This window comes from Eubalaena glacialis, chromosome 1, assembly GCF_028564815.1.
Source record: "Eubalaena glacialis isolate mEubGla1 chromosome 1, mEubGla1.1.hap2.+ XY, whole genome shotgun sequence".
Lineage (NCBI taxonomy): Eukaryota > Metazoa > Chordata > Mammalia > Artiodactyla > Balaenidae > Eubalaena > Eubalaena glacialis.
Window position 1 is genome coordinate 238,234,280 of NC_083716.1, and position 27,202 is coordinate 238,261,481.

At 48.6% G+C, this 27,202-nt stretch overlaps 1 long non-coding RNA gene across 3 annotated transcripts in view; it reads left to right on the forward strand.

Moving 5' to 3' along the window:
* Positions 1–2,195: 2,195 nt before the first annotated feature.
* Positions 2,196–27,202, forward strand: part of LOC133101511 (uncharacterized) — a 49,369-nt gene continuing 24,362 nt past the window's right edge. Inside the window, exons 1-3 of one of the 3 annotated variants that reach the window (XR_009702652.1) lie at positions 2,196–4,226; positions 5,489–5,760; positions 7,115–8,454. This is a non-coding gene — a long non-coding RNA (uncharacterized LOC133101511). Of the gene's footprint in view, positions 4,227–5,488; positions 5,761–7,114; positions 8,455–27,202 lie in introns of those variants that run through there. The other 2 variants (XR_009702651.1, XR_009702650.1) reach the window with 2 other exon arrangements.

Here is a 27,202-nt window from a genome sequence, read left to right on the forward strand (position 1 = left end):
TAAAGCATTTATTCATCTCTCAGTGACTCCCTGGCATGTCTCTCTGTTTGCTGTTTCGGATGTTTTCCTTGTTCCTCACACCGATGCCCACCCCCCTACCCCCTACCCCCTACCCCCTACCCCCTACCCCCTACCCCCATGTGTACACTTCTCCTGCTCTACTGAAAGATGGCCTCACTTTCAGTCTACCTCAAAACCAGCTGCATCTGTGTGGCAGAGATTGCTGGTTTTCCTTCATTGTCTCCATCTGTGATAACAGACCCACAGTTCTAGCTGGAGACTTGAATTCTCTGAATAGGTCTTCATTTCCCAGACTTCTTACAGCTCGATGTGGCCGTTTACCATAGCTCCTTCCTGAAATCCCCTTGAAGTTACAGGGAATTTTAATTTTTTAAAAAGGCATAAATCCACTAGGATGACTATAAATAGCAACAAAATTTTGGAACCTCTCAAGAAAATAGATGAATGGTAACTGACTTAGAAATACCCGAGGAGACAACGTTGTAAAAAAGAATTGAGAGCATCTGAGAATCTGATTTTATTGCAAAGCTCCCAGAGGCTCTGGGATTGGCAGTTCCAGGTGCCTCTAGAAGTGGATGTGAAAGAGTGAAAGCAGGAGGGCTGGCTGAAGGCCCGTTTCAGAAGCAGTTACAACTCTCCACTCCACACAGTTGGGCAGTTGTTCCTGCCCCAGCCCGGCGGGAGACTGAGGGAGGCGAGACATCGGCCTTCAGTAGGTAAAATCCTCAGCTCAGGAAACAGGCTGTATCCTCCAGGCAGGAAATAAAGGAGAAAGAGACTTCTTGAGAGATCTCACCAGCCTAAAAGGAAACACCTAAAGATACCAATACTGAATGTGGCCAAAGAAAATCACACACTTCTAACAGTGGATTCCAGTAAATAATTCAAGAAAATTCTGAGAATGAAGGCTATGTTTCCGAATTACAAGGACTGGCCAAGTACTAACCACGGCTGGTGACCAGCCACGGCACATCACTGTGGAATTTCAGAATGCTGGGGAGAAAAGATTCTATAACTTCTGGAGCGGATAAACAGGACACATACAAAGTATCAGGAATCAAAATAGCTTTGGAATCCTCAAATGTCACATTGGATAACAGAGGAATTGGGACCTTTCAGAATTCTGAAGGAAATGCATATAAAAGTCATGCTCAAAAGACTTGTAGTTTCTTTAAAAAATGTATGTTCCACACACCGTTTCTTAAGAAACTATTAGAGGATGTACTCTTCCAGAACAAAGGGGTAAACCAAGAAAGGAGAAAACCTGGTATTCAGGAACTGTGGAACCAACACAAAGAGGCAGGGTGACTCCCAGGAGCACAGTGAAAGCCTTGAGGATGACAGCTGTGCATCAGGCACAGAGGCACGCAATCTAGACTAGATGTGAGGAGCTGAGGCCCCAGAGGAGACGCCTTAATTATTAGAATGCCTGTTGTCTCTGAACATGTTTAGATAGGAGTTGGGATTGATTTATTGACAAGTACCTAGGAAACCAAGGGACATAACTCCAAGGAAAACAAAAGGTTGGGCAAGAAAGAAAAAGTCACCACGGTAATACTAGATGCCTCAGCTGTGATTAGTATTTACACAGTCCTAATAACATGCACCTACTATACCATAAACGCTATTGGGATGGAGGGTGGGGAAGTGTGTGTGGGTGAAAGCTAAATAATAAAGAGCAGAATTCATTACAACCAACAGAGGGCAGCAACAAAGCCCAAAGCTGCTGCTTTCTAAGGAAAAAATGGACACACCTCCAGAGAGACTAATCAAGACAAAAAGGACATACAAATCATTTAAAAATTTAAAAGGGCAATTTTATAGGTCATATACAAAGATAAGAGGGTATATTATAAACAACTTTACGATAGTAAATGTGAAAATTTAGAGGAAATGGACACATTCCTAGAAAATAGAATTTACCTAACTTATTGAAGTACTCGGACACCCGCGGGGGCAGCTACTGCCGGTAAGGAAGTGGCATTTGAGTACTTGACGCGGAAATCTTGGCGCGTCTCCTTTAAGAGGAGGTGAAGTCCCGCCCCACGTGAGAACGCCATTTCTCAGCGCCCCTTGTGATGTACGTCACGACGGTGGAGGGCCAATGAGGGCCCGGGAGGGGGGCGTTCCTGTGCGTGTGGACGAGGTGGGGGCGGGACTTCCGGAACCGTCCTCCTGGGATCCCGTCGGCTCGAGGGTCGGCCGTCACCCAAGGACCCGAGAGCTGGGTGGGGCGGCCCTGGAGGATTCTCGGCTGGGGCTCCCTTGGCGGCAGGGCCGCGTGGTCTCCGAGGATGTGGCCTGTGCTTCTCCCAGGAGGAGTGGCCCGGCGCCTGCTGCGTGGAGGTTGGATGTGGGGGAACTTGGCATCTGCGGCCCCGGGGTGGTCGGTGTGGGGTAGAGCGGGAGGCACCGGCGAGCGGGGCGCTTTTGTAAGCGCGTCTCAGGACGCCCTTCGCAGGTCTGTCTGCTTGGACGCGTTCCCTGAGATGTGTGGCCCAGGCTGGAAAGACGAGTTGCTCCTGGCTGAGCACCGGGGAGCCGCCGCGGGCAGAAGCTGCAGTGAGGAGGCGTGTGGGAGAGTGGGAGAGGCTTCGGCCTCAGCGCTCCCGGCCCCAAAGCAGCCCAGCCGAGAGAAACCCAGCAGAGGCGGGCAGGGTAGGGCCTCGTGGCGAGGCACTGTGGAGTCCACGTGTTAGAGAAGCCCTCAGTGTGCGGGGAGGACGGGTCCCCGCCAGCGCCGGCCTCCTCCAGCACCAGGACGGGGAAGGCCGGCAGGAGCGCCGCAGGCTGGGAGGCCGCTCACCCCGGACAGTACGGCAAGTGGGAGGGAGCCTACGGCCGCCACACCGGGGCAGGTCTGAGTGTAGGTAATCCCCGCCTCTTTCAACGGCGGAGAATCCACCTTGGAGAAGAACCTTATGAGTGCAGCCACCGTGGGAAGGATGCATTCAGCGAAGGATACACGCTTGTTTGGCACCAGAAGGTTCACAGCAGAAAGGCCTGGGACTTCCCTGGCGGTCCGGTGGTTAGGACTCCGCGCTTCCACTGCATGGGGCACGGCTTCGATCCCTGGTCGGGGAACTAAGATCCCCGCAAGCCAAAGGGCGCAGCACCGCCCCCGCCCTCCCCCCCCAAAAAAAAGCCTGATAAGTGCAGTAATATCAGAGAACCTTTAGCGACATCTCTAAGCTCAGTTGGCATCAGAAAGTTTATACTAGAGAAAGTCCCTTTGAATGCATGGAATGAAAGCATTTTGCCAAAGGTGTGCTCTGATTTACACTGGAAAGTTCACAGCCCAGAAGAGTGTTAGGAGTGCAGCAAACGTGGGAAAACCTCCTGCCAAAACGTCAAGCTTGTGCTGCATGGAAGTCTGTTGAGTATGCCCAGTGTGAGAAAGCGTTAAGCTGCAGGTCCAACCTCATTCACCCCTGGCAGGTTCACCCTCGAGGAAGACCTCATGGATGCAGAGATGGGGGAAGGCCTTCCACCCAAGAGGCTTCTTCATTCAGCAGCAGAACGTTCGCCGTAGAGAGGCCTGAGTGCGGCCGATGTGAGAAAACCTTCAGTCAAGGGCCTCACCTCGTAAAGCATCAGGAAGTTCACGCTGGGGAAACGCCTTAAGTGTGCAGGGAACGTGGTCTCTCCTCGTTCAGCGGAACAGGACGCGTGCCAGAGATGAGCTGCGGGAGCCTCTGTGAGGATGCCCTTGGCTGGAAGTTGAGCTTCATAGGGTCGAACGGGATATTCCTGACGAGTGCTAGGTGTGTGGGGAGCTTTCGGGCGCTCTCACCTGCCCGGGGCCCTTGCCAGAGTTCTCTCGCTGTCAGTGCCCGTGGCAGAAGCCATCTCACCACTCTGCCAGCTGGGAGGGACTCGTCACCTGTGCTCGTTCCAGGCCCTGGAGGGACCCATGAGCAGCCTGGGCCTGTTGATGGACCTCATCTCCTTCCTGACTAGTTAGGGCGTGGGTGTGACCCAGCATTGGCTAGGAGGACCTCAGCTGGGCCCTTTCTGTGGCTCTCAGGGATGGTTTACCTTTTTTCAGGGACATTGTTGGCCTCATGTGACTCGATGGATTTGTCCAGCTTCCAAGTCAGACTTCCAAGGGAACTGCCTGCCTCCCATTATTCTGCTGGGTGTGGAAATAAAGGCCTTGTTACTGAAGCCACCTTGAACCTGGGGATTTCGGCTTACTGTGTAGGGTGAGTTGAGAACAGGATTGGGGGTCTGCCAGCGTTAAGGGGGCGGGTGGGGAGGGGGAGAGAAAATGACAGGGAAGAGCTCTGTCTCATTTTGGCTTAGTTTGTATTGCTGCCCAAGACCTTCAGGGAATGACTGAAGCTTAGTGGGCTTAATCCCATGGCCTGGAAAGCAGGATTATTTTTGGACACAGAGATCACGCTGAGGAGGGGTGGTTGGTGTGACAGCCCCAGTGCATCTCAGAGCCGTATGAGTTTGGTCCCTTGTGTCCAGGGGGTGTCCCACATTCCCCAGCACTGTTGAGGGGAAGCTTTTTCCTAGCACCTCTCTAGGAGCCTCATCTCCTGAGGTTAAGAACCCGGTAGGCATGTGTCATCGACCATAAGACCTACAGGGGCCCTGTAGGAGCCATAATTAGTGCAGAAACACTAGGCATAATAGTAGGGAACAGGGGAGACTGTGGCAAAGTTAGGGGGCAGTGTGCCCCTTTTAAACACATGTTCACAAGTGTGCTGGTAACTCTGGCTCTGAAAAATGAGAGTGTACAGAAATTCTCCAGGCCTCCAGGCGCGTGTCTCTCCAAGCTTACTGTCAGCAAATAATATAAAGGTTCTGTAGTGGTTGCACCTACTCTAGGGCCGAGAGGTTCACTGGGTTGCCCTGGGCTGCTGGGCCAAGGCTGGTGGGCAGGAAACCACCTGTTGGCATGCCAGAGAAATTCGCTGGGAAGCTGCTTGCAGGGGGTTCCGTTGAACCTGGTGGGAAGCTGGCGGGAGCAGGCTGGACTCCCGGGGAAAGCTGGGAGGCTGCCTGTGGGGAAGTTGAAGTTTCTGGGAAGCCTGTTAGGATACCTGAGGAGCTCAACCGGGAAGCTGCCTGCTGGGTGCCGCTGCCACTGCAGCAGGTACGCTCCACCGGTGTCTCGTATGCCAGCCAGGTGCCTAGGGGCTTAGAAAGAGGGGACGCACTATGGAACTACGAAGAGAAACCCCCCTCTTCCCAGCATCCCTCCAGCACCCTCTCCTGACCAGCTTAACATCGTCCCAGTTCCAGTATCACAGCTGAGCGGTGGAGCTGGGATTTGGGAAGGCTTGGGGGAGGGGTCTCAGACCCAGCCTCCCCTGCAGTCAAGGGGTCTGGCCTGTGAATTGACTTGGGTCTGAGAACCAGGTGAGAGGCAGTTCCTAGCCACAGTGGTGACTCAGGTCAGGGTTTTGGCTCTTACGCCTAAAGGTTTTTTTTTTTTTGTCCCCCTGTTTTATAGATCAGTCAGTACTCTTATTCTTAGGGGCACCGTGTTCAGTGAACCACTGTTAAAGATCCCTGGGGACCAAGGTGTTTTGATTGCGGGTACACATCTGCTGTCTTTCTTGGTGCATGCACCCCCCTTGCCTTTGGTGGTCGATGCCTGCCGTTTGGCCTCTGCTCCTCTGGAATCCCATCATCTCCATTGAAACTGGGGAGCCCACGTCAGTGGCAGCATCCCCACCATCATGCATGCCGTCGAGGAGAACAGTCCCGAAGCTTTCCAAGGAGGTGAGTCCTCCTCTTACTAATGTGTTTCTCGGTGCCCTAGTGAAAGGAGCGTCTTCTGGGTCTTCCGGAAGTCCGTAGTTGGGAGGGAGGGGTGCAGGTCACACGGGATGAATCCAGTCCAACATTCCTATCTCCCTAGGCCTTTGGATTCCCTCCTCCATGCCAGGGAAGCTGTGGCATCTCAGCCTAGCTAAACGTAGGCCATTTTTGAGGATAAGTCTCAGTCAAACAGTCAGATATGTTGTTTAGAAACCTCCAGCTGCTCAAGTGCGTGCATTAAATCTGGACTCTAGTCCCTTTACCATCATCCGTAAATTTGGCCTGATCTAGTGTTATGTTCCACCCTCCGTGGTCTGACACCCTTAGAATCCACTTCACACGTGTTTCCCATATTTCTGGTATATATTAGAAAAGGCTTGCTCATTTTCTAGGTGGGTAAGCTAGCCTTCCCGGAGCCTTGTGTATTCCTGTCCCACTGGAGCATGCTGTGATTTGACCTTAGTCATGTGTCTGGTGGCAACGGGGGTAGTTGTGCTGGGTCTTGAGAATAGGTGTCCCTTTTCAAGGCGTCTCCCCTTGGCAAGGGTGTCACCGGATTTTCAAGCAAAGGAAGATGCCACGGACAAACGACCTCTACTGGCGGGGGAGGCTTAGAACAACTTGGGGTTTTAGGATGATCAGTTCCCTGGATCTAACCAGATGTCCCCACTCCCAGTTTCATGCTCCCACCCTTTCTCAGTCAGTGCCTGACTTTCCCTTGAGATACTGGTGAGACTGAATCTAGCTGCTCACAAGCAATACAATGAACTTTTCTGTATGATTTTTAGAAATATCAGCCCTATGACTGCAAGAAAAGAAAGAGGTTCTTTATTGAAGTATTCTGGTTCTGTTACTTGTCCTGAGAGTTAAGTCACCATGACTTGTCATTTTCTCTCTATATGCACTCTAGTGCACTCAAAGCTCTATCCCATACCGTACTTCCTGTAGTCATCTTTACTACCATTCAAAAAAAAAAAAAAAAAAAGGGTTCAGTAGCCACAGGCGCTCCAAGTCACTTGCTTCAGTTAGCACTTCATCACAAGCAACCAAAGGCGAAGGCTTCATTAATTCTGATGCTGGTGCATGGGGGCATGCCGTGGATTACTAGCTTCCCGTTTCCCACTGGCAATGAGCTCAACACTGCTTAAGCTTGAAATCACAACAGATCAATTCCCAGATCCCACTTTGCAAGTCTATCTCCTGTGATCACTCCCGGTACCAGTTCTGTATCAGTCAGGGTCCAGTCCAGCAGACAGTAACCACACAATAATATGAGCAAGGAAGGTTTGAGATAAGGATTATTAACTATTTCCAGGGAGATAAAAGAGCATTTGAAGGAATACCCCAAGGGAGAGTACCCACGGAAGGAACAAATGTGGAAGGCAGGGAGCCCTCCCTAAGGCTGGATTGACACCTTGTTGGAGATGGTGGTGGTGTTTTAACTCAACAGACAGACGGCAGAAAAGTTCTCAGGGTTGATCTGGGCCAGAGATGGTCCGTATGACTGATGGGCAAGAGCTCTGAGCTAGTGGAAGGCGGGACCCTCTATCCCCAGCGACCCCCTGTCCTTCACTGGGGTGCCTACGTGATTCACCTGGAAGCTGCCCTGGGGAAGGGAGGTGCTGTCAACTTTGCTTAGAAGCCTGCTGGGCCGTGTCTGGGCTTGCTGGTGAGCTGCTGAGAAGCCCTCCAGGGAGTGCCCTTGAACCCTCTGGAAACTGCTTACAGGGGTGCCACTGAGCTCCCCACCAGGAAGCCACTTCAGGTGCCCTGAAGCTCACTGGGAGGCGAGCTCCTGGGTACACAGCGCTCCAGCCAAGCACCCGGGGAACAAGGAGGAGAAACTTGCTCTTCCAGTGTCCCTCCAGCTCCCTCTACCTACAGAACCTGACATTGCGCCAGCTGCAAGGAAGACGTGGTCTGGACCAGAAGCAGGACAGTGGGAAGTGGTGTCAGGGCTGAGAGGCCACGCGTTTACCACCGGCACAACCGAAGTCATGTTATGACGCTAGCTCACCCTCGATGGCAAAACCCAGCAAAGACAGCAGGAGAAAAAGAATACTGGTCTGTGTCACATGTGCATGGATGCAAAATGCTAAAGAAATCTCAGAAAACTGGATTTAGCAATATATAAACTATGATGCGTTAAGACCACCTTGGGTTTATATTGGTGTCCGCTGGCTCTCCACCGAAATCTGTGCTCTTCTTTCATAGTATGGGGCTGTCACCGCGAAGCACCCAGCTGTGACCAGGTGACCTCCTCACCAGTGGAGTGCTGCCTCCAGGCTAAGGCTTTTAGGAAGAGAGCACGTGGGCCTCCTCCCCGTCTCTTTCCCCTTCTGCTTTCCGGGTGGTGGGGTGGTGCGGATGATGACCGGCCCCTTGGGGATGGAGGAGTTACCAGGTGGTGGCGTGTGAAGAGCTTCCTGCCAATCCAGCTTCCATCCTGGGCTAAACAGGTGATAAACTTCTCATGTGTTGAGCTAGTGCCCACTTCGGCATAGGTGTGTGTGTGTATGTGTGTGTTTTAGCCTTACCTAGCCATATTTATAAGTTATATAGTTCACTATATTTACAGCTTATTAAGGGATAAAAATGATATGATCATGTTAACAGATGAAAAAGTGTTTAATAAAAAACCCCTGGCAACTAGGAGTGGAAGGGAATGTCTTTGTTCTGACACAGGTTATTTATAAAAAACCCACAGCAAGCATTATAACTAACGGTGAAAAATTTAAAGCTTTACTTTTGAGTTGGGTCCACTAAGGCAATTAGCAACCAAACAAAATAAACAAATGATATAAGAATTAGAAAAGTGAAAACAGAACTTATTTGACAATGTAAGTGTAGAAAATCCAAAATTACTTACAGGCACATTTTTAGATTAATAAGGAAGTTTTTAAAGTTGTTGAATACATAATCAACTATAAAACCAATTGCATTCTGTGCACCAAAACCAGAAAATTAGAAATTAAGACTTAAAAAGGTGCAATTTACAATGGCATAAAAATCAAGTACACAGGAATATGTATAACAAAAGACACGTAAGAAAACTTTGGGAAACATGAGAGAAGAACCAAATAAGGAGGCTATATAAAAGATGTCAAATTTCTGCACATTGACCTGTAGATTTAATGCAATCCCGATAAAGATCCTTACATGTTTCTTTTTGAATTTGAAAAGACAGTTCTAATAATTATATGGCAACGTAAAAGGATGAAGCTAGTCAACAGGTTCTGGAAGAAAAAGGAGATGCTGAGAGATCTTGCTCTACCAGATTTCAAGACTTAGTATAAAGCGAAAGAGAGAGAATGGGGTTATGTACAAGGGGAGACAAATGGCCAGAACAAAGAACCGGAAATAGGTCAATGTGTATGTGCTTGTGCTTGACTTATGATGAAACAGACACTGCAGAACAACGGGAGAAATGGTCTGTTGAATAATAATGTTGGGACAACGGGGATCCATATTCACACACACACACACGAAAATGGATCTCCACATTTCACCATACTAAAAAGTCCATTCCAGGTGCATTTATTGATAGACACGAGAATGGCAAAAAAAAAAAAAAAAAACATAAAATAGGGAAATCTTCATGACCTCAGAGTCTTAAAAAAGACACAAAATTCGTAAGCCACAAAGAAAAGATTGATAAATTAATTTGCGTTAAAATGAAGAAGTTCTGTTCATCAAAAGACACTACATAAAGTGAATGAAAGACAAATCACTAAGTGGGAGAAGATATTTGGGATGAGACAAAGGTCTTACATCTAGAATAAGTAAATAATTTTCTACAAATCAATAAAAAAAGACTGATAACCGAATAGAAAAGCCCTGAACAGGAACTTCATAAAAGAGGAAATCCAAATGGCCAACAGACACATGAAAAGTGTTCCACTCCAGTAGTAATCAGGGAAATGCAAGTGAAAACCACAGTGGGAATCCAGTACGTAACAGATGGGCAAAAAGTCAGGAGTCATCACTATTGGTGGAAATGTAAAATGGCACTAGCACTTTGGAAAACAGTGTGGTAGTTTCTTAAAAAGTTAAACATACACCTACCATAGGACCCAGCGATTCCACTCCTAGGGATTTACCCCAAAGAAATGAAAACATTTGTCCATACAAAGACTTGTATACAAATACTCACATTTATTCATAACAGTCCCAAATTGGAAAAATCTCAGTATCTATCAAGGAGAGGAGCTAAACTGTGGAAAACCCATATAATGGAGTACTGCCCAGCATAGAAAGGAACAGACTAGTGATACTGCAACAACATGAACCGTGAAAACATGCTCTGCGAGAGGAGCCAGACACAAAAGGCCACATGTTGTATGAGTCCCTTTATATAAAATTTTAGAAAATGCAAACTTTAGTGACAGAAAGCCGCCCAGCCTTGCCTGGCGTGGGGCGGTGGAGAGGTGCAGGAGAGAGGGGTCACCAAGGAGCTTGTGGCTGTGTTCACTGCCTGGAGTGTGGTGACGGGGTGCACGTGTGTCAGGTGTACCCATCTGTGCACTTTAAATGTGTGCAGTTTACTGTTCAGTCGGTTTATCTCTCAGTAGAGCTGTGACACCAAACCCCTTGTATTCAGTCAGCAAGAAGAAAAACAAAGCCACACAATCCCGTGCCTTCGGCATGATTGGAAAACTGAGAGTAGTACAAACTGCCAATTGCTTTTAAGTAAAACCCCACAAGTTTCCAGTGAACCTATTTCTCAAGTTCTGACTGCTGCCCCTGGTGGGTGTTCTGGCTTGTGGGGGGTCGGGGGGGGTTCCAAGTCCTCCACTTCTAGCTCCATCTGCCGTCCCCTCCCCACTGTGGCCGAGGAGAGAGGCCGCCTCCACTGGGCACGGTTCTCCTGGGTGTGCAGACGTTCCACTCCCTGTATCTCCACCTGTGGCCTCCCCGCCTCCCCCTCGCTGTTTGTGCCCCTGCCCCTCTCGGGCCTCTGCGTACCACAGTCCCTTGATGCTGGCCACACCCTGACACCTTCAGATGGTCCATGCAGGTCCCTGAAACGCCCTTGGCCCCCTAGGATGAGGGCTCTGTCGCGCGTGGTGCGGAGGTGTGGCCTGGCAGACTCTGGAAGCCTGCGGGGGTGTGTTCAGGGCACCGGGACGGGACTGGTGTCCCAGGAGGAGGGAAGCGGCTTTTCGAGAGTGTGCAGTCATGAGATTCTGCGGGTTCAGAATGGCTGGGGTGCTGGGGCAGAGGAGCGGGGACTGAAGCGGGATGGAGCACGAGAGAGCGTGCCGTGGAGATGAGTTTAGATTTTAGCCTGCAGACCGATGTTTCTCAGCGTGTGCCTTTGGGGGCGCCTCCGAGAACCACCAAAGAGGGCTGGCAAATTCATAAAGAAAACCAGTGAACTGGCATTGATTGCATTCCTTTCACACGTTTGAAGTGTGTGTCAGATTATGGTCTTCACAGGAGTCCTGGTCTTAATGATCATATCCTGAAGGTTTCACAGGGTTGCAAAGCAAGGCTTGTGTTAGCTTCCGGGGGCTACCATCCGGGCAACAGAGTACAGTTTATCTGGGCTTCGTATTTTCATGTAACTTACCAATTATTGTTTATGCTTAAGTTTTCATCTTAAAAATTCTTTCTATTGTGTTGTGATAGCCAGAATAATGGCTCTCCCAAAATGTCCGTGCTCTAATCCCTGAAACCTGTGAATATGTTACCTAGTAGGGCAGAAAGAACTTTGCAGATGGCATTAAATTAAGGATCTTGCCATGGGGAGATTATCCTGGATTTTCTCCTTATAAGAGGGAGGCAGGAGAGTCAAGGTGGAGCTGTGATGACAAAGCAGAGGTTGGGGTGATGCACCCATGAGCCAAAGAAAGCCACCTCGAGAAGCTGGAAAAGGCGAGGCAGGGTTTCTGGCCCTCTTGCCTGGGAGAACTCAAAGGGGTTAACTCAGAGCTTCTTTATCAAATATTTTTAGTTGATACATGATGGGATGTGGAAGAATCTCTGTCCCAAGGACGTGTCATCTAATAGTTTGCTTTCTACTTGGATTTAGCCTTGATGTGCAGACTGTGAGTCAGCCAGAGGCGTGTACTCAGAACGTGTCTGAGGAGGGACAGTTGGAACTTCTGGTCCTGTTTATTATTGAAAATATATGCTCCAGGAGGATGGGAGATGTGCTGAAAAAGGTATGTGGGGACCCGTGCTGACGGCAAGCGGCGAGGAGGGCGCTGCTGCGTGGATGAGGGTCCACACTCCCTCCACGCCGGCTTTGTTTGGAGCGGGCAGCCGGCCCTGATGTTGGCCAGGAACTGCTGTGAGCACGTCTCCTGTGTGCTGCAGGCGTGTGTGCCAGGCTGTGTCCTGCACATCGATGTACACGAAGGTCCAGGGCAAGGTGCTCGTGGGTGTAGACACATGTACTGATGACACGAGTAAAGCCTATTGCGTGGTTTCAAGTGGCTTATCCTTGGGCCAAGGACAGAGGGCAGATGATTTAACGGCCTTTTTTACATGCATCAGGGACATGACCCCACTGTGAGCGTCGGGGAATGGCGGCCCCAGCATGAGGACACTGGCTTTGACCCTCCTGGTCGGAGAAGGCCCTGGGCTCAGCCTGGCTTCACCAGTGCTGAGGCTCAGGGAGGAGGGGGCGTGGCCCGCCGTGGTCACGCCCCCCCACATGGCGGCGGGGACTGAGCCAGGGCCTCAGCTCTGCACGTCTGCTTGTGCCTGGATGTCGGTCACAGTGCCTTCCCGGCCAAAGAAGAGGCCATTCTTTGGGGAAGTAAGTTGCAGTAACAACTGGTGTTTTCTGGGGAAACCAGTGCCCTTTGTTCTGAAGGGGCCGCCCATTCATTTGCTGTGTATCCTTGGCCCCTCGTACAGGGCCTGGCTTCCAGTAGGTGCCTCATAAATGCCGGTGAATGATGTATTTCAGCATAAGTGAAATCATTTTGTGGATTGAAATAGCTTCCGGAGAGCCCCTTGCTGAGACCCTGACGTGCAGGCCGTCTGGCCCCGGGTGACTGTGCACCAGTGTGTCCCCCGAGGCTCCCTCTCCCCCCGGGTCTCCTGTCTGGGGTGTCTGGCTTCACGGCCAGCATCCCTGGGGAGGGGGCTTGGAAACTGTGCATTTATGGTTTTGAAATCCAAATGTGATATCCATACTATTTCAGAAGGAGCTTGAGCCAAGCTGTGGTGGGCTGTGGGTTTGAGGGCGGCTCTAGAGCACCGAGGGGCCCAGGACATGGGAGAGCTCGAGTTTCATGGCCTATAAAACCCAAACGGGGGACTAACCTGGTGGTGCAGTGGTTGAGAATCCACCTGCCAATGCAGGGGACACAGGTTCGAGCCCTGGTCCGGGAAGATCCCACATGCGGCGGAGCAACTAAGCCCGCGAGCCACAACTGCTGAGCCCGCGTGACACAACTACTGAAGCCTGTGAGCCCTAGAGCCCGTGCTCTGCAACAAGAGAAGCCACCGCAATGAGAAGCCCATGCACCGCAACGAAGAGTAGCCCCCGCTCGCCGCAACTAGAGAAAGCCTGTGCGCAGCAAGGAAGACCCAACGCAGCCAAAAATAAATACATAAATTTATTAAAAAAAAAAAAAAAAAAACCCAAATGGAATTCCAGGTGTGTGAGATAAAACCACACTTAACGTGCAAGTAATGGCCAGGGTGGGCGACTTGAGGACAGACCTCGAAAAGCCTGGTGGACCAGCGTTGCCAATTTCAGCTCGCTCCCACCTCCCCCATCCGTTGCTATGGCAATGCAGGGAAGACCCCCAGGCCCATGCCCGGCACATGGCAGGGGTTCAGAGAACGTTGTGGAAGGGAAGAATCTGCTAAACAGGACTTGGGTGGGTGCACCTTGACCCCCTGCGTCACCTCCTGCCCCCCTTCTCCCCTTCCGTCTTGCCCGTGTCCACCCCTGGCGGCTCCTGCGCCAGCTGGGAGAGCATCCCGCCTCCTGTCTGCTCCGCTCCATCCTCCCCCACAGCTGGAAGGAGCTTTCCCAAATGTGGCTCCGCCTCCCACCTGCCCATGTAAATTTCGTCATCTCCAGCTCTGATGTGGCCCCACTGCCCCCACCCCCACCCCCTGGTCACATGGAGCTGCTTCGTTCCCCCCTCCACCCCCCACGTGCCATGCTCCTTCTCACAAGCTGTGCTGGAAACCCTCTTGGGGCTGCCCCCGCCCCGAGATGCCACATCTGCTGGGAAGCCTTCCCTTCCCTCCCAGCTAAACGGTGCCCCCTGTGCTCCCCAAGGCCTGTGACCTCACCCCTGAACATTTGTCGTAAGGGTCTGAGTACAGGCTTTGGTCTTCACGTCTGTGCCGTGAATGTGTGTAGATCAGGGCTGGGGGCATGTGCTCAGGGAGTCTGCGTTATACAACCCCCCACCCCAGCTGGCCTCTGCAGGGCGGTAGCTCTAAAGCTTTTCGTTTCTTCTGTAGGGTCCCTGGGAGCAGATAAGTTTTACCCTTATGAATTAAAACTTAACCCCCAAACTTCCTCATCTATGGAAATGGGACATTTCTGAAGAAGGACTTTATTTATTGTTTAATACGTGCCGACACGAGATGGTGGATCCCTTGGCAGGTTCTTGCTGAGAGAGGTTGAGGTTCCAGGAGAGTTGTTTTTCTGTTCTATAGACGCTGATGATTTAAGCCCTATAGGGTTGCCAGGAGATACAGGATGCCCTGTTAAATTTGAATTTCAGATAAACAGCAACTGATTTTTAGTATAACTACATCCCATGTAATATTTAAATTTAACTGGACACCCCATATTTTTATTTGCTAGATCTGGCAATTCTATTCGGAATAAACTTGGGGATAAAATTAAAGTTTTTATGAGTATGTAATTCTGTCAGTGGGAAATCTGACCTATAAATAGGGATGGTGAGTATTTTGAGAAGCAAACAAAGTAATCAGAGAGACATTGTTTTTTATTTATGAAACCTGAATAAAACTCTTCTAAATTAGCTTCAAAAAAATTTAAAAAGTATCAGCTATTTCCCAGGTGCTCACCATCCATGCCTCTGATAATGATAACCATTGAAAAGGCCTGAAAAAACATGAATGTTTAACAGAATATTTTCCAAAAGCCTGATGTATTGTATTTACCTATATTTTTACCTTTTGTTGTTCAGTTTTCCCTCCTGATGTTGCAAGATCCTTCTTTTACCATTTCCTTTCCATTTCAAGATCTTCCTTTAGTCATTCTTTAGGGCAGGTCTGCTGGTGACAGATTCTCTTAGTTTTCCTTCATCTGAGAATGTCTTGGTTACTCCTTCATTTCTGAAAGGTATTTTCACTGACACTTTTGTTCAGCACCTGACAAATATCATCCCACTTCCTTGTGGCCTCTGTGGTTGCTGATGAGAAATCGTATCATTGAAGTCATTTTTCTCATTTAGGTAACGCGTTTCTCTCTTGCTGCCTTCAAGATTTTTCTTTGTCCTTAGTTTTCAGAAGTTTCATCATGATGTGTTTCGGTGCAGAGTTCTTTGGGTTTATCCTTTATTGGTCCTTGTTTAGCTTCTTGAGTCTGTAGGCTTGTTGTTTTTTGCCAAATTTGGGAAAATTTCAACCATTGTCTCTTTGAGGATTTATCAGTCCCCCCTTCTTTCCAGGTCTCTGATGACATGAATGTTGCATCTTTCATTATAGTCCCACAGGCCCCTCAGGCTCTGTTATTATTATTTTTTTTAGTATTTTTTCCCTCTTGTTAAGATTGGTAATTTCTGTTGTTCTCCCAGTTCACCAGTTATTTCCTCTGCCTTCTCTTTTCTGCTGTGGAGCCATCCAGTGAGTTAAAAAAAAGAAACCCTCAAAACTTTGGTTATTATACTATTCAGTTCTAAAATTTCCATTTGTTTCTTCTTCATATCTTCTGTTTATTTGCTGAGGTGTCCATTTTTTCATTTATTTCCAGTGTATTTGTAGTTCCTTGTTTAAGCATGGTTATGATGGCTGCTTTAAAATCCTCGTCAGATAATTCCAGCACATGTGTCATCTTGGTGTTGGCATCTGTTGACTATCTTCTCTCATTCAAGTTGAGATTTCCTTGGTATGACTCGTGATTTTCAGTTGTATCCCAGACATTTTAGGTATTCAGGATTTTACTTAAATCTGTTTTAGCAGGCAACCTCTGCCACCTTGTCACTGGGAGAAGGGAGTGTGGCCTCGTCAGGTGGGGTGGAAATCCGGGTTCCCCTCTTGGCCTCTGTTGACACTGTGGGGGATGGAGAGAATGCCCCGCCTGGAGCCACAGGGGTGTGGGGTGGCAGGGTGGTTACCTTGCTACCCTGGGCAGTGGTGAAAGTCTAGGCTCTGCACTAGACCTCTGCTGACACCGGAGGAGGAGGGGGAGGAGGTCTAGTGCAGAGGATGTGTGTGCAGGATGTGTGTGTGCTGATTTCCTTTAGACTACGTCTGTATCATAGCTCATCAGCCATCTCAGGGGAAGCCCTAAACCCAGGGTCGCCTTGTCACTGATACTTAAAAGCACCTTAGATTTCAAGCGTTATCTTAATCTTCATAGAAAACGAAATGAAAAACAAAAGCAATAGCTTTACAGAGCCAGGATGTCAAGCAGAGACTGCTGGGGGCTGGTCACAGTGTCTGAGCCCTGTATGGTCTTCATGTTGAAGGAGATGAACACACCTGCTCTAAAGCGAGTCTTCCTATGGACAGAGAACCTGCAGGAAGGGCTGTGGGGCTGTGCGTCTGGGGCCAACTGGGACTCCAGTCTTGGGAAGGTCATCTATGCTCTGGGTCCTGCTTTCCTCATTTGTAAATCAAGAGGAGGGGCTGTCTCTGGTGAACGACTCTTAAGCACCTTTGGCATTCCCCATTCTTGTCTGTGATGGCAAAAGTCAAAATTATGGAAGGCTCACAGAAGTGGGAAAATTGAATTTACTCTGGCGATTAGAACATGGGGAGTTTGGGAGACTGAATCCAGTTTTCATGAGTAACGGAACAGCATGAAATCGTGGGGATCAGCACTTCACAGGGTCCCTGCACATGTCTGGTTTGACTCTAGAAACAATTAGCATTTTTCCCCAAAGGCCCTTAAAATGTAAATCAACATGTCATCCAGCTGTGACACTGGCCTGTCATGGGGCCTCTCGGGGATGGGAGGTGGCCTGGGTAGGGCTTGTACCTGGCCCTCTGGGCTGGGCCCTGACTCTATCCTGCACAGGTGCAGAGAGGATGCAGCGTTCCCGAGGGGTTTCACAGACCCAGAGCTGGTGCCCAGCAGTCAGAGCCTCTCGGGCAATTCTCTCCTCTTTCTAACATGACAAAAGTCCAGGAAAGAAAGTGCCTCATCGATGGAAGAAGAAAGTGCAAATTGGTGTTTGGACGGAAGGAGGGTTTTCAGATACTTTGGGCAGAGGAGCCTTTGCATCCTTTCTCCTAAATGAGAAAGTTAAGAAACAAAGAGCCATCCGTGGGAAGCAGGAGTGAGTGCTGCCCTGATGAAAGAGACGGGGCGCTGAGGAGGGCCAGTCACCCACCTGTCCCGGGGGGGAGATGTGCGGGGACGGGCCCAAGGCCGCCCGGATTCCCAGGGTGGCTGTGCTGTCGCAGCCAGAGCTGGTCTATTTGGGGTGTTTGTGATCACAATCTTTCATTGAATTCAGCAGGTACATTGTACCTAGTGCAGAGCTGCGACTTCTAGAGCCCCAGGGACATTCGGCCCCCAGGGTACCTGTCCTCTGCTGGAGGAGCTCTGAGTAGGCATTATGCAGGCTTTGCCTTCTGGCAAGAAAAAAGAGTTTCTCAGTAATCAATCCCCCCGCCCCCGCCCCAGTTCATCAGAGCCTCTCCAGGGTTGAATCACTCTGGCGGGGGAGCGAGGTGTGGGGAGGGGAGGGGCTTGGCGGACGGGCCAAGCAGAGTTGGGCCCGTGTACAAAGAAAAACCCTGAAGAATGGCAGCCTTAGCTCCATCGCCCACTCCGTTTAACCCAGACCTCCGCCAGGGTTCCAGCAAGTTGAAGGGGGCTTTTATCCTGAGTTTTATTGTTCAGATGTTGGTCCTTTAATATGTAATTTGGCCTGATGTAGGGCTGAGAAAATGCATTGTCTTATTTCACCCTTGACATTTTTATTGCAGGGAATTTTCAAATCTGTGGGAAAGACTGTTGAGGCTGCCTCCTTGGGAAGTATTTAAAGGGAGACAGGTCAGCTACTGAATGCAGGGAAGGAGGAGAACAGTGGGGGAAAAGAGAGAAAGAAAGGAATTTAAGAGTGAGGAACCCCTATCACAGCATTTTACTTCTCTGCTTGTTCTTAGTAGCATCATTTTCCAGGTAAGATGTACTTTCCTGATAGGCTTTTTCCCTCCACGAATCAGACGTGAACTGACCCTGCTGTTTCTTCAGCGGGAGGGAACTGTCCCCAGTTTTGTGACCTCGGCCGTTTCGCTTCAGTTCCCTGGGCCTGTGTCTCTTCTTGAGCACGTGTGTTGTCCACAGCTTAGGCTTATTTCGGAGGTTAAATGAACCCGAACAAGGGATGCTGAGGAAAGGGGCACTGTTTAATCAGGCGTGCATCAGAGCCGTGTGTTTGTGTGTGCGTGTGGTGCACGTGTGTGTGAGAGGGCTCCCCGCAGGAAGCTGCACTTTGCAGAAATCTGATGTTAGGGAGGAGTTTGTTAGGAGAGGAGTGTGAAATAAAATTCATATTTTCTGGCAAGGCAAGAAACATTTAAACATAAAAAATCTTCCCTGCCTTTTGGCCTCGCTTCTCCCCCACTGTGCTCTGCGTGTCTGCATTATGCATGGACCAGACCTCCTCCCTTGGCAGGAATACCCACTCAGCCTCAGCGAGCAGCATTCTCCCAGCATCAACAAGACAGCTCCTTAAAAGATAACACTCCTTCTTGATCTTACGGGGTCAGATGACCCACCAGGATGACACTTAGATCTGGATTTTGTAAACTGTCAATGATAACGTCATTCGAAGTACAGCCCTCTGTCTCAAAAAACTTATGTAACTGTGCCTTGACTTCCAGCGGGTGGATCAGTTCTCTGAGCTTTTTGAGATGCTCTTCCCAGGTTATAATTCTCAAATTTGGCTCAAATAAAAATTTCCAATTCTTTCTTAGATCGGCTGATTAATTCTTCGTCGACCAGGGGCTGGTCTGAGCACGGAGGGAGCGGGGAGCTTGTGCAGAGGCCCGGGCTGGAAGGGCGCCCAGCGACCTCGTTCCTCCCTCCTGCCAGCCTGGCTGCCTGCCTCCCCTCAGCCCCTCCAGCTGCAGGTGGAGACCATGGAGCACCTGCTGGGCCAGGGTAGCACTCTGGTCCTCATCCCAAGAGCCTTGAGGAGCCACTTAATGGCTGAAGCAGGGAAGTCACAAGGGGCCTTGCGTTTTGAAAAGAGCACACTGGCTGTGGGAGCCAGCCTTGACGTCCAGGGCAGGACGATTTGGCTCTTTCCCGAGGCCAGCTTTGATCCAGGCGGCCTGGACTGCCGTGGTGGTTGGCGGGATGGTGGCGGAGGATGGAGAGAAGTGAGCAGGTCTCAGGATTGCTAAGGAGGCAGGAGCTTCTGATCTTGGTGGCTGATTGGATAATGATGAGGAAGAGGAAGGTGCCCCCTAGATTTCTGCTGTATGCAGCCAGGTAGAGTCTTGTTATTCACTGAGATGGAAGCAACCAGACGAGGCTGGGTCTTGGAAATATCGAATCTGAGGTGCCTTTGAGACGTTCCAGTGAAAGATGTGGGCTAGGTTACTTGGAAGTACTGATCGGAGCTCAGCTGAAGCCTGGCCCTGCTTTTTCACCCTTTCTTGTATCCACACCAGTTACCATGCGGCATTCCAGCTCCTCCCTTGAGCGGCAGAGTAGACTTTCCCAGCCCTTGACGGGAGGCTCAGGTCTCTTTGATTTAACACCCCCTCCAATCCTTCTCGACCCCTCATCCTCCCCCAGCTACACCCACCTTACCCTTCTCCTCCCATGCATGGTTCAGCTCCTCCAAGTTTGCTGCCCCTCTCTGAGGCTCTTCAAATACAGTTCCTGAAGGACAGCTCCTTGGGCGTATAGTTCCTTTCCATCTTTGGATCCATGAGACGTAAGAGAAAGTTATCTGCTTCCTATACCTAACATGCAATGGTCAGATAGGCATAAGATCACCCACCACTGTAGATATTCCTCTTTTTTTAAAAAAAATAAATTTATTTTATTTATTTTTATTTTTGGCTGTGTTGTGTCTTCATTGCTGTGCGCGGGCTTTCTCTAGTTGCGGTGAGCGGGGGCTACTCTTCATTGCGGTGTGCGGGCTTCTCATAGAGGTGGCTTCTCTTGTCGCGGAGCGTGGGCTCTAGGCACGCGGGCTTCAGTAGTTGTGGCGTGTGGGCTCAGTAGTTGTGGCTCGCGGGCTCTAGAGCGCAGGCTCAGTAGTTGTGGCGCACGGGCTTAGTTGCTCCGCAGCATGTGGGATCTTCCCAGACCAGGACTCGAACCTGTGTCCCCTTCATTGGTAGGCAGATTCTTGACCACTGTGCCACCAGGGAAGCCCTGATATTTCTCTTTAAAAATGGGGAAATGGGAGGCACAAAGGAGTCCCTGGTCCATAGCAATTCTAACGTCTAGTTGGACACAAGTTGCAGTTCCTTGATTAGGTTTCAAGGCCTGGAAATGATTCTTCATAGTGTTTGGCCTCTTGATTCCACCCTCTGAGTCATCCTTCCTTTTTTGTGAAGGATAACGCGTGTTTGCGGTGGAGTGGTTTTCACGGCCTTATACCTGCCAGTAGAATTTTTGGGGTCAAACTGGCTCCTTTAATTTAGGGCTACCTCTGTCCCTTTCAGTTTAGGCTGGCAGTGCTTTTTCTAATTTAATTGTGTTCAGTTTAGGCTGGCAGTGTTTTTTCTAATTTAATTGTGGGTTACATGTGAATCTCATTGGGGTTTATGCCATTAGACAGAAGCTACATTCACAAATCTCTTCTAGATAAGCCTCTAAGCTTTGTTTCTCTTCATTCTTTGGGTTTAGTTTGCTGTTCTTTGTTAATTTCTTGAAATGGAGACTTTGATAATTGATTTTTAGCATTTCTTTTCTTTTATGTGCACTTAAAGTTATAAAATTTCCCTCTGAGTATGGCTTTAGCTTTAGTCGCATAAATTTTGTTTTTATATTTTCATTTGCATTAATTTCAAAATATTTCTAATTTCCATTATTAATTCTTTTTGACTCATAGGTTATTTAAAAGAGTATTTGGAATTTAAAAATTTTCCCCAATGGTAGCTTAATTCCATTGTAGTCAGAAAACAGAGAATATGATCTGTATGTTTTTAATTCTTTGAAATTGGTGAGATTTCAACATGTTGATCAAATCTTCTGTATATTTATTGATATTTTTGGCTTCTTATTCTATCCATTCTATCCATAGATGTTTGTTAAAATAATCCATTTTGATTGCAGTTTCATCTATTTTTACTTCTATTTGTGTGGATATTTGCTTTATATATTTTAAGCCTATATTATTAGGTGCATGAAAGTTGGAATTGTCATGTCTCCTTGGTGGATTGACCCTTTTATTATTATAAAATATCTCCTTTTTTTTTTTCCCATAAATTTTATTTATTTATTTATTTATTTATTTTTGGCTGTGTTGGGTCTTCGTTTCTGTGCGAGGGCTTTCTCCAGTTGCGGCAAGCGGGGGCCACTCTTCATCGCGGTGCGCGGGCCTCTCACTGTCACGGCCTCTCCCGTTGCGGAGCACAGGCTCCAGATGCACAGGCTCAGTAGTTGTGGCTCATGGGCTTAGTTGCTCCGCGGCACGTGGGATCCTCCCGGACCGGGGCTCGAACCTGTGTCCCCTGCATTGGCAGGCAGACTCCCAACCACTGCGCCACCAGGGAAGCCCTAAAATATCTCTTTATTAATGCTTATTGCTTTTGAATTTAATTTGATAGAAGTATAACATCACTGACGTTCCTTTGGTTAGTGTTTGCATGGTATATCTTTTTAAAAAATGCTTTTACTTTCACATTCTCTGTATCCTTATAATTTAAGTATGTCTCTTATAAGTGTCATAGAGTTGAACTTTGTATTTTTTTTTTTTTTTAAAGGAAGGCTAGTGCTCTTTATTCTTTAGAAGATTAACATTGGGGAGAAACATTTCTAACCAGACTGTATAAATGACATGTTGTCACCATAGTTTCTCTCATTTTGTTTTCACCCAGAAACATCCATCCAAATGCAAGTCTGACCATGTCTCTTCTTTTTTTTTTTTTTTTTTAATTATTTATTTATTTATTTATTTTTGGCTGTGTTGGGTCTTCGTTTCTGTGTGAGGGCTTCCTCTAGTTGCAGCGAGCGGGGGCCACTCTTCATCGCGGTGCGCGGGCCTCTCACTATCGTGGCCTCTCTTGTTGTGGAGCACGGGCTCCAGATGTGCAGGCTCAGTAATTGTGGCTCACGGGCCTAGTTGCTCTGCGGCATGTGGGATCTTCCCAGACCAGGGCTCGAACCCATGTCCCCTGCATTGACAGGCAGATTCTCAACCACTGCGCCACCAAGGAAGCCCTGAACTTTGTATTTTTATCCAATCTGATAATTTGTCTTTTAATTGATATATTTAAATTTACATTGTAATTACTGATATATTTGGGCTTAAATCTACCTACCACCTTGTTATTTTTCCTTTGTTCGCATGTCAAATATTCCTTGTTCCAAATTTCTCTCAAATGATTTTCTGTATTTTTCGTCTACATATTTCTTTCTGTATTTAAGTTCCTACTGACTTGTCTTTTAATTCTCTAATTCTCTCTTCAGCTGTGTATGATCTGCTTTTAAAGTCATATACAGTTGAAGAGTATAGGTTTGAACTGCACAGGTCCACTTACACACTAATTTTTTTTTCACTAAATATTTATAATAGTGCTACGTGATCTGTGGTTGGTTGACTCCATGGATGTGGGACCATGGATATGGAGGGCTGACTGTAAAGTTACCTAAGTGTTTATTTAGCCTGATGAATTGTCACACACACACACCTATATTTATATCTATCTCCATATCCAAATAGTTATCACCCATATCAGGACATTTAAAGTGCTTAACACCCCAAACTCTCCCTTATGTCCCTTGCATTTGATATTTCCCTCAAAGACAGCCAATTTTTTGACCTCTGTCATCATGGCATAGTTTCATCTATTTATGCATTTCCTATAAATGGATCCCATAGTATGTACTGTTTTGTATCTGACATGTTTACTCAACATTGTGTCTGAGATACGTCATGCTTTTTTGTGTAGTAATAGTTTGTTTTTTAAAAATTGCTATGTAGCAATTCATTATATGAATATACTACATTTTATTTATTCTACTGTTGATGGACACTTGAATTTGTTCACAATATTATTCTCTTGTGACTTTTCTCTCTTGGTCCCATGTCCAGTGTGTCTAGTAATTTTTGAATGAATGTTGGACATTTTGATCATAAATTGTTGTGGCTCTGAATGATGTTATCTTCCTCCAGAGAGAGTTTACTTTTGCTTATGACAGGCAATTAAATTCGGGGCAGACTAATTTAATACAATCAGGTAGTAAGCTGATTTGAGGCAATTTTCAGTTTTTATAAAGTGCAGTATGTTGCTGGATCATCCTTACTCATGGGTGACGCTCCTCAGTGCCTCCTGAACTCTAGTTACTCCACAGCATGGTGAGAGTGCCCAAAGCCCTGCTTGGCTTTTTAGACTCTCAACTTTTGTTTTCTCCAGGGCTGGTCAGCCTCTGGGGTACTGTTTGCAAATTAGCAGTCACTTTGGGGAGATAAGTGATGCAGTGTTGGGCTCACTTCTGAGCATTTCCGTGGTCTCCTGAGTCCTCAGGTTTTGGCTGACTTGGTAGCCTTGAACCTCAGGGGTTTTTTTCCCCTTATCCCTGTAAGACTGATGAAACTCTGTTTAACTTCTCTCACTCGTAGTACCCACTTTCTGCTTGACTTTTTTTTTTTTTTGTCATGAGGCAGAAAATATTTCATGTTAGGCAACAGTTCCTTCAGATGCAAGAAGCACATTGTGAAACGATACTTATAAATGAAACGCAACCATTTAATCTTACTACTCTATAATGAATTCCTCACACTAGAGTAATTTGCTGTAAAAATAAATACACGTTTTCCAAATGCTTTCTCTGCTCTAGGCAGGTCTAAAATGGATTTATAATCAGAGAGCCTCTGTCTTGCCTGTTCTGATCAACAAAGCCATCTAATTTTTTGTTCAAATGACCTGTGGAACTTCTGGGTACCAATCCTTTGAAGATTCAAAGTAGGCTCTCCGGTTTTTCATCAGGGAGCTTCACTTTAAAGAAGGGAAAAAAACACTCTCAGAAACCACTGTGGAAATCAGAAAGTGCACAGAACACTTGGCACTGGGCAGGATCTGGTACTGGGATGCGGTGTCTTCCCTAAGCGCTGCTCTATGTTCAGGTGATGTGTCTGTGCCTGCTCTCCCCTCAAGGTCACTGAGTACACATACGTGTCACAGGGCAGGGGAGAGACAGAGAGACTCTAGCTGTAGCAGGCAAGGGTACCTGTCAGGAGGCCAATAAACAGAACCTAGGAAAAACTCATCTAAAAGCAACATGCAGTTTTTGGTCTCAGGGGTCTTCAGTACTGTTCAGGGGTGGACTGTTGCTTTCTTCTGGAGGAGTCATCTGAATGGGCCCTGGTAGTGTTCCTTGACAGGGAAGTGCTCTGGCATTCTGCAGGAGATAAATCTTTGTCATGTGGCTCCGTTCTGGACATTACACAGTGTCAGGTGTCTCTGGTTCTGGCCACTAATGCCAATATAAATGTCCCAGACACTGTGACAATGGAAAGCACCCCCCCCCCACCATTTCCAAACACATGGTTCTCTGACAGGTGGTCCTCATCTGTCAGAGAACCATGCGGATCCTTGCACGCCCATTGACCCTGGGGGAGCTAACAGTACCATTAACCTGGGAAACTAAGTGCTGGGTTAAGAGTTCAGCTAAGTTACTCCACGGTATTACTGCGTCAGGGTCCATTTTGTTTGGCCAAGCAGCCCCCGTGGGCCTTAAACTGACATTGGCTTCTTCATGCAAGCAGTGCTGTGTGGAGCAGCCCGCAGAGTTGAATGCAGATGTAAGCTCCTGAAAGGACCCCTCAACGGCCCTTGTGAACAAGTGTCCACCTGCCTCCCAGGGCCTTCCCCGTGGTGCCCCTTAGGTAAGACCCCCATGGAGCTCACCAAAACCCCATTTTGGTTTGAAGTGAAAAATCCGGCCTTAGTCTGGGAACCTCAAAGCATTCCACCCACAGACCCCAATAAAGAAAGGCTTGTGCCCAGGTCCTGCCTTGACCTCCCCACGTGGCCCCTCCAGGTGTGCAGGTACTTCCTCCAGGACCTGTGAGTCATAAACTTCTCTATCTCAATTTCTCTTGTGGTGTTTTGCTCACCATCTGGCCCCCTGGGGGTTTACTTAGCAAATGTGAATGTAACAAAATCATAACATGTTTGGTAACTGTGGGACAGGAGAGGTCAGAAATATGTCCCTAAAGACTGTGTTTTTAAGGTTCTCTGCTCTGTATGAAATGAGGCAGGACAGTGCCTGAAAAGCAGCTTGTTCTCTCAGAGAGGTTTGTGCGTCCTTGTTTTGAACGTTGTGCCTGGGAGATCCTAAATTAAGATGGAGAAGGCTGTGGGGACATCTGTGGGTATTAACGTCACCTCTTTATGATAACGGAGACAGTGAAAAAGAATCAGGCCAGGCTTGGCTGGGCAGCTCAACAGGAACCTGATGTTCTACCAGCAGCATTATTGAGTCTGAAAGATGCGGAGGGCAGGAAGGTCATCTTGATACGTTGTCAGGGAGTTGTCTTATTGGGAGTCGCAGGATAAGATGCATCTCTTGATCCTGCTTACTGCTTCCTGCGCCGGCCTCATGTGCACGTTTTTGGAGGGAGTTTTGTCTGAGAGCAGCTGGGTGGAGCCAAGGTGATTGGCAACAAAAATGATTCCATTGATCAAGTCCTCAGGGTCACAAGGTCCGGGAACTTCGATGTAGGTTGGGAATGAAGCCAAGCTTTTTCTTGACCCTTTATTTGTGGAGGCTTCCGTGGGGTCACTGAGATGAAGGGATGTGCTCGAAGACTGCGCCCATGGGTAAGGAACTGCTGGGAGACGGGGAATCTCCGTCCACCGGCCTCTGGTCGTCACAATCCCTGGTGGGACTAATGTCCTGGCGCATGACCCAGATGGGCTCCCTGGGCTCGTCGGGGGTATAAGGCGAACGTATGGCCCTGGTTTTCACCTCCTCGATGGCCAGCGAGATGGCATCCCTCTTCTCCTTGCCGTACCGCTGCACTGCCTCGCCGCCAGCAGCCCCCTGCGGCCCCCTTGGCACCTGTGGCCCGGGGCTGTCCGGGCGGCCCCGCCCGGGGTGGGGGCGCGCTCCACGTCCTGCTCGGCCTCGGGCGTGTCGTCGGCCGCCTTGTCGAGGCTCTGCGAGCTCGTGCTCTGCTTGACCTCGGCCACGACCTGGTCGATGCCCTCCTCCTGCTCGTGGCTGTCCATGCGCGGGTAGGGCGCGAACTCGGCCTGCTTCTCGGGGCTGTCGGACTCGCCGTCGGAGCGCTTGCTTCTGCTTGACTTTTAACCCTCTTAAATCCATGCTGCTTAGGAATTTCCAAATACCTGGAGGGTGGAAGCAGCGCTTAATGTCAGGCTCATCTCAGTCAGTTCCCTTCTTCTTGGGATCGTTGTGTTTTATCCAGCTCTCCTGGTTATTTTGGCAATGGGTCTGGTCTGATACAACCTACTCTGTCATGCCAGAAGCAGATTGATGAAATAATTCCAGACCACTTGTTGTATTAGCAGCTTGCCTTTTATCAGATGGTTTTAAAATTAGATTTTCATTGTTGTCCTGTGAAGTAGTAGAGTGATTGTCCCTGCTTTGCAGATGGGGGAGGGACACTGAGGCTTAGAGGGGTAAAGTGGTTCATGGAGTTTCCACAGCTAGCATGTGGTAGACCATCTTCTTTAAGCCTTACGCGATACTGAAAGCCACTTGCACTGTGCCTGACACCATCTAACGGAATCCAAACTGTGCTCAGGGATCAGGAAACAGCAGTAACTGAAGAAGAGGACCTGGTGGACGGTGGTTCAGTCGCTGAGTTAAAAAGAAGGCACTCACTGAAACATGAGTGAAACGCTCTGTAAGCAAACACCACGTGGCTGCAGTTATTTCACTCTCAGTGACTGGGAAGTCCTGGCAGCAAATTAACCTGCTCCGCGTGCAGTGAGCGGGTTCCTCACCACCTCCTCTGAGCGGAGGTGCTGAGAAGCACGGCTACCGACGCCAGCCCTCGTTGAACAGAGGTTCGGGGACCGTGGGGTGCCCTCTGGGGGTGGGCTGCTTTGGGAATGCCTC